At 34.6% G+C, this 13,008-nt stretch overlaps 1 pseudogene; it reads right to left on the minus strand.

The window, feature by feature from the left end:
• Positions 1-13,008, minus strand: part of LOC147823447 (UDP-D-glucose 4,6-dehydratase pseudogene) — a 31,905-nt pseudogene continuing 18,897 nt past the window's right edge.

Here is a 13,008-nt window from a genome sequence, read left to right on the forward strand (position 1 = left end):
CTTTAACAAATACATAAATACCTTTTAACCGTCTCTAATTTGAAATGTAAAACAGAAAAGTAATACAGAAGGCGTATCATTTGGTACTATTTCAAAAAGGCACTATTTTTTAATTGACAAATAAAAATTCTGCATATTTTGAGATACCGTGTGATGTTTTAATACATGAACACATTGTGAGCATAACATCCAATGTGATAGCATAAATAAAAACTTGGGAGCTAATGTTGAAGAAACATGCCAGAAAATATACCAAAAATACAGACACACTAAAAAAATGTGCAAGACAATGTTAAAAAAAAAAAAAGAAAACTAGTCCAGGAATTATAACTTGAATAACAGTAGTTCTGGAGTGGGGAAACAGAGAAAATGAAGAGTAGGAAATACTCTAAGAAATGATTCAAGAAAATTTACCCAAACTGAAGCAAGAAGTGTGCCCAATCAAATACTCAACATGCTAAGTGAGAACAGGAACACACTAATGCGCATTATGAAATTACAGAATACTACAGAATGGGGGGAAAAGAAAGGAAGTCTACACAGGTTGAGTTAATAAGTAAGTTACTACTGTGGACAACTGGGGCTTGGCTTCACTGTGGACTTCTTGAAGACCATATAAAATACACATTAAAGTCATCTTCCCTGAAGCAAATTTTTGTGATGGGTAAGGATGGGGAGGCACAAATAGGTGACATGCATATTATTATCATAAAGAGTCTGAGCTTTTCAACAGCAGCACCGGAAGCTGGAAGATTAGAAGAGCATGGCCTACAAAATATGATGCAAATTACTTTTTTTCACAATCTAGAATTCTATACCTATCCAGACGGTCAGTTATTAATTCAGACCACACATATTTTCTTAGTCACACCAATTTCAAAAAGTTTATTTTACGTGCATTGTCTCTAGAAGGCTGCTGGAGTGTGTTTAAACTTGGATTTTAAAAGAGCAACTCTAAAACAGAGAAAAATAGGAAGGAATAAATACCAAATACTTTTTCAAAGCAATAAATAAATTTCTACTCCCTAAAGCAGTATATATGGTGTTCTCATAGGCCACATCCTCAACAGTAATTATCTTTCCTTTGAAAAGTTGGCAGAACTCATTGCATATCTGTCTGTGCCCATATTTCTTTTATGGGAAGAGTTTTAAAACAACTTTGAAAATTTGATTATACTTATACTTTATGTATTTTGTACATATATATATTTTATATTTACTCTGTTTAATCAGTTTTAAAAAGTACATTTTTTGTGTAAGTTTTCAAATTTTTGCACTAGTATATTTAATCTATTTGCATTGTTTTTTGTCTTCTGATTCATGTTGCAAATAACCTCCAAATGACTTTTCCCCCTGAACTCTGTGAGTATAAGAAACTTTATGTGTACATATATGTATATGCCTATGAGAAAAGGAAAAAATGGAAACAAAATCTTTGAAAATATGGAAGTGTAGAGGGATTGAAGGGAGGGCAGGGGAATGGGAAAAAAAATAAGAACCAAGATATATTATGTAAATGTACAAACTCCCAATAAGGAATGTCAGCATGTTGTATTCCTAAAATGTACCAAAAAATGAATGAATGGAAAAAAAGGAAAACAAAGAATGACATAATAAAGAACTTTAAGATACTTGAACAACCACAATGATCCAAGCCCATATGAAAATAAAGGAGGGAAATGAAATTGCCTCTAAGCAAAATACAAAGAAACAACAAACTGTAGAGCTGGTTCTTTGAAAGAATAAGAAAAATAGATAAATCCTTATCCAAACTTACCAAATGAAAGAAAGAAAAGACTCACATCCATACAATTAGAAATGATAAAGTTGAAATCATAACAGACACTACCAAAATACAAAAGATGGTTAGTAACTACTATGAGAAACTATATTCCAACAAATTGGAAAATGTTGAAGAAATGGACCGATTCCTAGACTCATACAAATTACTAAAGCTAATCCAAGAAAGACACATAAAATCCTAAACAGTCTAATAACATCCAATGAAATTGAAGCAGTAATAAAAAAAAAATGCCTACCAACTAAAAAAAGTCCAGGACCTTACAGATTCACTGCTGAGTTCTACAAAAATATTTATGAACATTATGTCAGCAATACTCTTCAAACACTTCAAGAAAGAGAAATTTATTTATGGAAGCCAGCTTCACTCTGATCCCAAAGAAAACTACAGGTCACTCTCCTCAATGAACACAGATGCAAAAATCTTCAACAAGATATCAGCAAATAGAATGCAGCATATCATCAAAAAGAGCATACATCATGACCAAGTAGTTTTCATCCCAGAGTTGTAAGGATGGTTCAATATATGCAAGTCAATAAAGGTAATACATCACATAAACAGAAAAAAGAACAAAAAAAACCCATATGATCATATCAATAGATTCAGAAAAGACTTTTGACAAAAATCCAACACCCTTTATGTTAAAAACTCTAAGGAAAATAGATATAGACAGCCTATACCTACATTTGATAAAAACTATTTATGACAAACCAATGGCCAACATCTTATTAAATGGAGAAAAACTGAAATAATTCCCTCTTAAATCAGAAACAAGTCAAAAATGCCCAGTACCATCACTTCTATTCAGTATAGTACTTGAAACATTAGCCAGAGCAATGAAGCAAGAGGAAGAAATAAAATATTATATTTAAAAGATATATATATATGATATGTACATATAACTAAATATATGAAAAAACACAAATTATCATTATTTGAATATGACACAATATTTTACTTACACGACCCAAAAAATTCCATCAAAACCTCTTAAAATTAATAACCAATTTCAGGAATGTAGCAAGATACAAAATTGACACACAGACAACAATATCATTTGTGTATATCAATAATAAACTCAGAAATTATGAAAACTATAACATTCACAATAACATGAGAAAATTTAAATATCTAGGAATTACCCTAACCAATAAAATGAGAGACCTCTACAAAAAAAAATCTGTAGTACTCTGAAAAAGGATATTGATGAGAATATTGTAAAATAAAAATGTCTCCTGCTCCTAAATAGTCAGAAAAACTTTTGTCAAAATAGCCATACTCATAAAACTTATAGAGATTCATGAAATCTCAATAGAAATACCAAGAGCATTCTTCACAGAACTAGAGAAAACAGTCCTGAAATTCACATGGAACCAGGAAGGATCCAGAATAACAAAAGCAATCTTGGGCAATAAGAGCAAAGCAGAAGGCCTTACCATACCTGACTTCAAGTTATTTTATCAAGCAACAGTGATAAAAAGAGCCCAGTACTGCATAAAAATAGACATATCAATCAGTGGAACAGAATATAGGATACAGAAACATCCTCAGACACATTCAGCTATTTGTTCTTCTACAAAGAAGTAAAAAGTAGATATTGATGGAGTTATAGCCTATTCAACAAATGGTACTGAGAAAATTGGCTATTTCTGGAAGAGTAAGGCTAGACCCATAGCTTTCACTGTGTACTAAACTAAAAATTGAAATGGATCAAAGGGCTAAACATTAAAACATAAACATTGAGCCCACTGGGAGATAAAATAGGTAAAACACTTGAAGTCATAGGTGTAGGCAAGGACTTTCTGAACAGAACTTCATTTGCACAAGAAATAACTGAAAGAATCAACAAATGAGATAACATCAAATTAAAAAGCTGGTGCATAGCAAAGTAATTAATTAGCAGAGTGAAGAAACAACCTACAGAATGGGAAAAATTTCTGCTAACAATTCTTCAAACAGAGGACTAATATCTAGAATATATGATGAACTCAAAAATATCAGATCACCTAAAATAAAAAATCCAATCAAGAAATGAAATGAGTAGACAATTCTCAGAAGAATTACAAGTGGCTAATAAACATATGAAAAAAAGTTCATCTCTGGCTATTAGAGAAATGCAAATTAATACAATGGTAAGATTTCTTCTTATACCAGAAAGAATGACAATCTTCAGGAAGTTAAACAATAACAAACGTTGGGCATGGCTGCAGTGAAAAAAAAACCTTCCTACAGTGTTGGTGGGGATGTAAACTAGTACAATCATTATAGAAATCAGTATGGAGATTTCTCAAAGAACTAAAACTAGAAATTCCATGTGAACCAACTCTTCCCCTTCTAAGTATCTCTTATGTCTTTCATCTATAAGTTCCCCCTGTACCCTCATGCACTCATAGGTAGAGCTTGAAAGTAGATGGATCTAAGGTGTGTGATATTGGATTAAGGTTTAGCATAATTCTGAATGTAGCTAATGGAAGCTTCACTCTGGGTATGGATGTCACCAATCGGTAGGCTTACAACCTGGCAAGATTATAAAGAGGAAGGTGTGCAGCTTGCTGCTCACTGGCTTTTATTTGCCATACCATGAACTGTTTCTCTTCTGTGATGCCCCTCTTCTATGTGACCTTGCCTTGGAGCCAGCCAATGATGGACTGAAATCTCTGCAAACTTACCTGAAATAAATTCTTCCTCCTTTAACGTGTGGGTGTCAGGCATTTTGGTCCAGCAACAAAAAAGTAACTAAGACAATATCTTTCCCAAAGAGCTAAAGACATCATATCACAGTGATACTTGCATACCAATATTCACAGCAGCACAATTCATAAGAGTTAAATCCGGGGAGCAGCCTCTATGCTCATCAACAGATGAAGGGATAAAGGAAATGTGGTATCTATGCATAATGAAATACTACTTGGCTATAAAGAAAGATAAACTCAAGACATTTGTAGAAAAATGGATGCATCTGGATAATATAATGTTGAGTGAATAAATCAATCACACAAGTTTCAATACCATATAGTTTCTCTCATTTGAATAAGGCAAAGTGCAGAAAAAGAGCAAAATAAAGAATTGATAAATGGAATCAAGTGGATAGATCTTTCACAAATGGAAAGGATCTAAGAGGCCAAGAGTGAGGGGAGGGGGAAAGGAAAGGGGAACAAGAAAAATTAAGATATGCCATGGACAGTACCAAATACCCACAATGAATGTAAACATTATATTTTATAAATATGAAGTAAGATTCATAATAATAACAATGAAAATGGGGAAACGTGTTTTACAGACAGAGGGAAGAGTAGGTAGGAGGAGGAAGGGGATTCTAAAAAGAAATAAGATGTTTTATGTGCATATATTTATTCCTCAAAATGAATGTATACTTCATGTCCTGCCAACATGTGCTAATACAATAAAATTTTTTTTAAAAATTGGGTGCACTGATTTCGATGTACGTACATCAATTGTTATATCTTCTTAGTGAATTGTTCCCTTTACTAATATGTACTGATCTTTGTCTCATGATTAATTTTGTCTTGAAATACATTTTAGCAGTTATGAATATAGCTAATCCTCCATACTTTTGGGTTGTTTGCTTGGAATGTTGCTTTATATGCTTTCAGTTTCAATCTTGCTACTGAGGTGTATTTCTTGCAGGCAGCAGAGCATTGGACCTTGTTTTTAGTCCAATATTACAGTCTGTCTTTTAAGCCCATTTACATTCACTTACATTTTGTTGTTTTTCTAATGTTTGATTCTTTCCTGATTCTCAATAGCTAATCTCTTCTTATTTGTGTAGTGTTCCTTTAACTATCATCTGCGATGCTGGCTCAGTGGTCATGAATTTCTTTAGTTTATGTTTATTTTAGAGGGTCTTTATTTCTCCTTCAATTTTGAGGATAGCTTTGCTAGATGCAGTTATCTAGGTTGGCAGTGTTTTTTCCCCCCAAGGCTTGAAAAACATTATTCTGCCCTCTTTGCCTTTAGAATTTTTGCAAAGAAGTCTGCAGTAATTGTTATGGGTTTGTCTCTAGAAGTGACTTGACATTTCTCTCTTGTAATTTTCAATATTCTTTCCCTGCTCTGTACTCTTTACATTTTAATTATGATATGACAAAAGGAAGTTCTTTTCTGGTTAAGCCCTGTTCAGGGTTCTAAATGCCTTTGTACCTGAATGTCTATATATTTTGGAAGTTTTCTGTTATTATCTCATTAAATAGATTTTCTATGCCATTAATGTGAACCTTGGCACCCTCTTCTGCAAATTTCATAAATTTGATCATATGTCCATGACAGGGCAGTCATTTATTTGTATGTCTCACTGCTAGGCATCTCTGACTTGAATTTGATCATTCCTGCAAGCTTGAATCAATAGTGGTACATGCATGATTGTCCCATTGGGTAGATTCTACAGCTTCTCATGAGATCTTTGGTTATAATAATGCAAAGGAAGTTATTGATTTAGCAGACTGAATGACATCATAGTATAGTTCCTTAAGAACAACTAACATTAAAATGATATAACTGGGCATGGTGGTGCATGACTGTAATCTCAGCACTTGGGAGACTGCGGCAAGAGGATTGCCATGAGTTTGAGGCCAGCCTGGACTACATAGTGAGTTCAAGGCTGGCCTGAATTACATAGTGAAACCCTGTCTCAAACAAAACAAAACAAAATAAAAGGTATAAAAATTGTAGTACAGCTAATTTGTGGTGCAGCAGTTGTAAACACATATATAGGAAATGAGGTACTTGTAAGATTTCCATGTTAAAAATTAGAGCATTAAAAAAAAATTAGAGCATTAATTATTGAATAGTTTTATTCATGAAAATAAATTTTTTTAATTTAGTGAAATAAGTAAATTTGTTGATTGTTATAGTAATTTTAATTGGTATGAATAGTATTAGTTAATGTTTATATTTGGGCCAAAATTAATCAGATTCAAGCAACTAGCTAGATTTGGTTCATTTATAGACTTTTAAAGAATTTTATTAATAGAAAGACTGATAAAAGTGATTAGATTCATTTGTACCGCCAGAGGTAAACAACCCAATGGGACAGTCATGCATATACCACTGGTGGTTCAAGCCAGTGGAAACATGTTAACAATTTCCCTGATTTCTTACATGTTTTGTTCATAAATTTGTAGTGTTTCTTTTTTTTTACTAGCATCTGAATAAAACAATTCCTATATTTTCTCTTTCAGCCCTGAAATTCTGCCTTCTGCTTGATCTGGTCTATTGGTGAAGATTTCCACTGAGTTTTTTACATGACTTATTTCACTTTTCATTTCCAACATTTCCATTTGATTCTTCTTTAGGATGTACTCTTTGTTGAATTACTCCTTCACGTTCTGGGTTGTCAGCCTTAATACAACAGACTTCATTCAACAGTTTATTTGCATCTTTTTTGAAGTTATTACTCATTTTAAAAATCAGTCTTTTGAAGACTTCTAGACTTAATTGACAGATTCAGTAGAGTAGCTGAATACAAAGTCAACATTCAAAAAACAATAGCCTTCCTGTACACAAATAACAGACTCACTGAGAGAAATTAGGGAAATAATTCCTTTTACAATAGCATCCAAAAACTGAAATATCTGGGAATCAACCAAACGAAGCAAAAGACCTCTACATTGAAAACTACAGCACTCTGAAAAAAGAGATCAAAGAGGATATAAGAAAATGGAAAGACATCCCTTGCTCCTGGGTAGGAAGAACCAATATAGTGAAAATGGCCATACTTCCAAAACTACTATATAGATTTAATGCAATGCCAATTGAAATTTCAAAAATATACTTCACAGAACTATAGAACACAATTCAAAAATTCATTTGGAACCAGAAAAGACCTAGAAGAGCAAAAGCAATTCTAAGCAACAGAGACATGGCAGGGGTATCACAATTGCAACTTGAAACTATACTACAAAGCTACTGTGATAAAAACAGCAGGCTACTGGCAAAGAAACAGACCTGAAGATCAGTGGAATAGATTAGAAGATGTAGAAACAACTCCAGACATACTCAGCCACCTCATCTTTGAAAAAGGAGCCAACCACCATCATTGGAGGAAAGATAGCCTCTTTAATAAATGGTGTTGGAAAAACTGGAGTTCAACCTGACAAAGATTAAAACTAGACCCATATCTATCACCATGCATTAAACTAAAATTGAACTGGACTAAAGATCTAAACATTAAAACAGAAACACTAAATTTGCTGGAAGATAAGTTAGGTAGAACTCTCGAAGACATTGGCATAGGAAAAGACTTTATGAACAAAACCTCAGTAGCACAGGAACTAGCACAAAGAATCAACAACTCGGATCTCATCTTATTAAAAAGCTTCTGCTCTGCAAGAGAAACCACCAACAGAGCTAAGAGACAACCTACAATGTGGGAAAAAATTTTTAGCAGCTGTACCTTAGACAAAGGACTACTATCTAGAATATATAAAGAACTGAAAAAAATCAGACCCCCCAAATTCTAAGACCCAATTCAAAAATGGGCATCTGAAATGAACAGACATTTCTCAGACAAAGAAGTAAACGCATCAAATAAACATATGAAAAAAATGTTGAACTTCACTGGTCATTCGAGAGATGCAGATGAAAACAACACTGAGATTCCACCTCACCCCAGAAAGAATGGCTGCTATCAAGAAATCAACAAATAACAAATGCTGGCAGGGATGTGGGGAAAAAGGAACCCTTCTCCATTGTTTGTGGGAGTGCAGACTGGTGCAACCACTGTGGAAATCAGTATGGAGATACCTCAAAGAACTAGGACTACAGGTCCCATTTGACCCAGCTATTCCCCTGCTGGGTATCTTCCCAAAAGAATTAAAAGAACCATACAACAGCGATATATGTGCACCCATGTTTATAGTGGCACAGTTCATAATCGCTAAAGCTTGGAAACAACCCAAGTGCCCATCCATCAAACTGGATAAAGAAGATGTGGTTTTTTTATAAAATGGATTACTACTCAGCCATAAAGAATGAGAAACTAGAAACATTTATAGCTAAATGGATGCATATTGAGACCATACTCTTAAGTGAAATAGGACCCACATATGTAAATACCGAATAGTTTCTCTAGTGTGAGAAACTGAAAGTATAAATAAGGATTAAGATGAATAACTGATAATTTGAAATAGGAAGAAAAGGTCCAAAGGGGGAGGAGAAGTGGTAGGCAAAGGGGAAAGGAAAGAAGGGAAAGGAAAAATTATGAGAAAAGAAAAAAATGGAAACAAACTATGTAAATAGGGAAGGGTGCACAGGTAATGGGGAAAAAAGAACCAAGATGCATCATGTACAGGTACATGATAAATGTAAATGATAAATGTAAATGTATTGTATACCTAAAATGTACCAATAAAAGAATTTAAACAAAAAAAATCAGTCTTCTGAATTCTTTGCTATTTTACCCACTTTGATATCTTTACATTCATTTGCTGATGAGTTATAGATGTTTGCTTGCTTCTTAGCACCACTCAACAAGGAGAAAAACTTGCAATAATATTAATGATACAAAAACAAAGATGTTGATATACAGTAAAAACCAATTAAAAGCAACAACTATACCACCATTAATAGAAATCAATAATAAAAATAGAGTATAAACTAAAGACATGATAAGGATTAAAAGTAATAAGAAAAATGAAGGGGTGGGAAAGAAAAATAGAAGAAAATGTATAATTTTAAAAAGAAAAATGGAATATGCGTAGTGATCCTGTAATCCTAGCATTCTGAAAAGTTGAGACAGGACGATCACAAGTTTAAACCCAGCTTGGGCAACATAGCAACTTAGGAAAATCTTGTGTCAAAATAAAAATGAGCTCGGGTTGTGGCTCAGTGTGGAAGCCCTGGGTTTATTCTCAGAACCATCACACCTCCTTGTAAGAAAGAAGGAAAGAAAGAAAGAAGGAAGGAAGGAAGGAAGGAAAGAAAGATAGAAAGAAAGAAAGAAAAAAAGAAAGAAAGAAAGAAAGAAAGAGAAGTAGTGTGAGGAGAAAAAATAAAATAAAAATCCAATTAAAGAATTTAAAAATAAATAGAATTAGGTAAAAATAAAAAATAGTAAACACCCATGAAAAGGAAAAGAACCCAAAAGTGAAAGCAAAAAGAACCCCCACCACCAAAAAAAAAGACAAGAAAAGAGAAATGAGTCCAAACAACTTCGCCACACTGAAGTATTTGGATAGACAGATGCTTTCTATGACCTATAGTGTGAGAATCCACCAGATATGAGGGAAGACTAGTGAGTCCAACTAGGACCTGTTCTGTTTCCATGCCCATTTAACAGGCTGTTGCTCTGTGAATGCTGAGTCCTGTCCTGCCCTTTCCACTGTGGAGGATCAGTCAGTGGTATGTTGCTTGCCTCAGGGCTGTATTCCCTTCAGAGACTTTTAGTATTTGTGTTCTCCCGTGAACCCTAAGCACCAGTATCCCCAGTTAGCTTTATTGGCCTATGAGCTCATGAGGTGTCCCACTTACTCCAGAGGCCCCTTTGTCCATACATCCAGGGACATGGCAAACATCCAACCAGAGGCATATCCCTGATTATATTGGTTGCTGGGGGGAAGTAGACAGACCACTGAGTTCTTCACTGAAAGGAGGCAGCAAGGGCAGCCAATATATCCATTCATCTCAATCACAGCACTTTCAGACCCAGGCCCCTCAATAAGCCACATGTGATGGTCCTGGCTCCTCACCCCTGGCTTCTCTTCAGCCTGAGCTCCCCACTGATTAAACTTTTCAGGGTCCTGCAAATTAATATTTTCCTTTCCAGGACTATCCCTTGTACCTGTCTCTCACCTACTCACTGGCAGGGTGGTCCTAAAGATCCTGAAGTGTGGTTATTCTGACATTTCTGATTCCTGGAGTAGTTCGATCTTAAACAATAATCTTCCTCTCAAAGTGGCTCCTGCTTACATCACCCCCACATATGGCAGGCACTGAGGTGAATTTCTTCTCCAAAGATTGCCTGCCATGTGGGAAGAGTCACTATCAGGGTACATCCAGCCACTGAACTGCAGCTTACGATAACCATGTGTTTTTCCCAGGGGTAGTGCTGCCAGCCCACCTTTTATCACTGAGGATGCTGGCCCTCTGTGGGCTTACCTTGTCCTTGTGGAGAGCCTCCCCTCTCCCTGCCATCACCACCTCCCGGAGCCAAGGTTATTGTTTCAGACTGCTGCATTCTTTTTTCTATATTTTTTATGTTTCATTCTTTTTCTACATTGTCTTATGTTTCTCCATGATTTTTAATTTTCTTATTTGTTCTTTCTTCATTCTTGGAGTTCTTTATCATACTGAGGAAATTCACTTCTATTATGTTTCCTGAGAGGTGTTTTTTGTTTGTTTGAATCATGACAGGAAGCTTGTCAAATGCCTTTTCTGCTCAATTTAAATATTTGTATGTATGTTTTTCTTTTTGTTCTACTAATGGGGTATGGTACATTGGCTTTCTTATGTTCAACCACTGTTGTATTCCTGAGCTATTTGTCACTTTGTTATGGTATATAATGCTTTTAGTATACAGTGGAGTTTGGTTTGCCCTTACATTTTGAGAATTTTTGTCTCTATATTCATAAGCAATATTGGATTAATTTTCTTCCTTTATTGTGGCAAAAGCATGTAACATAAAATGTATCATATAAACTCCTTTAAAATTTACAGCTTAATAATTACAAATACATTCATATTTTAGTGAAACAGATCACCAGAACTTTTCTAACTTGTAAAATTGTATTTCTATACCCATTGAACAACTGCCCTTTTTCCCATTCTCCCAGCCTCCAGTAACCATTATTCTTTCTGTTTCTATGAATTTGACTACTATAGATATTTCTTATAAATGGAATCATGCATTATTTCTTTTTGTTACTGATTATCTCACTTAATATTCTCACCATTCATCCATGGTGTATCATGTTATTATAAACAGATAAGTTTGGTAAAAATATAGGCAGTTAGACAAGACTAGACCTTTAAGGGAGTCAGTACAAAAGATGAGAACACATTATAACTTGGCTAGTGGGTCTTCTGTCAAAGGCCAGGCCTCAAGATAAAGACAAAATGACCAGGCCTACATGCCTCCCCAAGGGATAAGCAATAAATTGAAGATTATACTATAAATGATATCATCTGGTACAATAAAGTCAAAATAGATGTCAGTCACCCAAATGGATAACCAGGAACTCCTCATCTATCCCTTCCTAAAAAGGCCTTTGTTCTTTCCATGTACACTTGCTACATGACCTGTTTTCCTATTAGATCAGTGTTACCTAGCAGCCATAATTATAATCTTAATGGTTGATCACAGTTTTAACCCACATTGTAGCCACCTCATGATTTTGTATCTACCTCTTGATTTTGCTCTATAAAGCTTCCTATGTGAGGTGGGGTCCACAGCATCCCACTTTCAGGTCCCCTCATGTCTCTCAGGAGATATCTTTCTCAATAAATCTTTCCTACTCTTAACCTCCGTTGTTCCTTAGAATTCATTCTTCCATTTGTGGAAACAAAAACTCAGAATATCTGATAACTAGTAGGTTGGGAGTTATACTATATCCCCTATATCATATTTAGGCCCCAGCAAGATAATTGGAAGGAGGTAAGAGTTTGATTTTGTTTCATGGATTCTGGATTGTAACTCATAAATTGTGATCCTTGTTTGTTAATTGGTTATGCTTTGAATTTTTATGTCTTGTATTTTTTACATATTAATTTGTGTTAAAATGATGATAAATTTAAGTTGAAAACATATGAAGATTATGATGTTTCTTTGATGGGACATTTTATTTTTGCAGGCAAGATCTTATATTCCTGTTTTGTATATGCTGAATTTGGACTTACTAGTTGCTAAATTTACTAGTGTTCATTGATTGACCTGTTTCACTTGTTCTGACTGTTGTGGTTTGTTGTCTTATTTTAGATAGTGGTGTTAGAGAAAGGTAATGTTAGAGCATCCCCTAGTGGACTTTGATAATAACCAAAATGTGAATTTATGAAATGTAAAATGGATCTTTTAATATCTAGGAAATATTCATGCCTATTAATAAATCATGGGACTCCAAATACCCGTTAAAAGGCAATAGCACAGCAGCTGTTCTTAAGATTTAGAGGACAGGTTTTACTGGGACAATCTTGCCTGATCCTTCCCTACACTCAGTCTGTTCTGCCTGTTTCCTCTCAGGTCTGATCTTCTGCTG

The sequence above is a fragment of the Heterocephalus glaber genome, unplaced genomic scaffold (genome assembly GCF_053883595.1).
Source record: "Heterocephalus glaber isolate CG9 unplaced genomic scaffold, H.glaber_assembly_v1.0 deba00001581, whole genome shotgun sequence".
NCBI lineage: Eukaryota > Metazoa > Chordata > Mammalia > Rodentia > Bathyergidae > Heterocephalus > Heterocephalus glaber.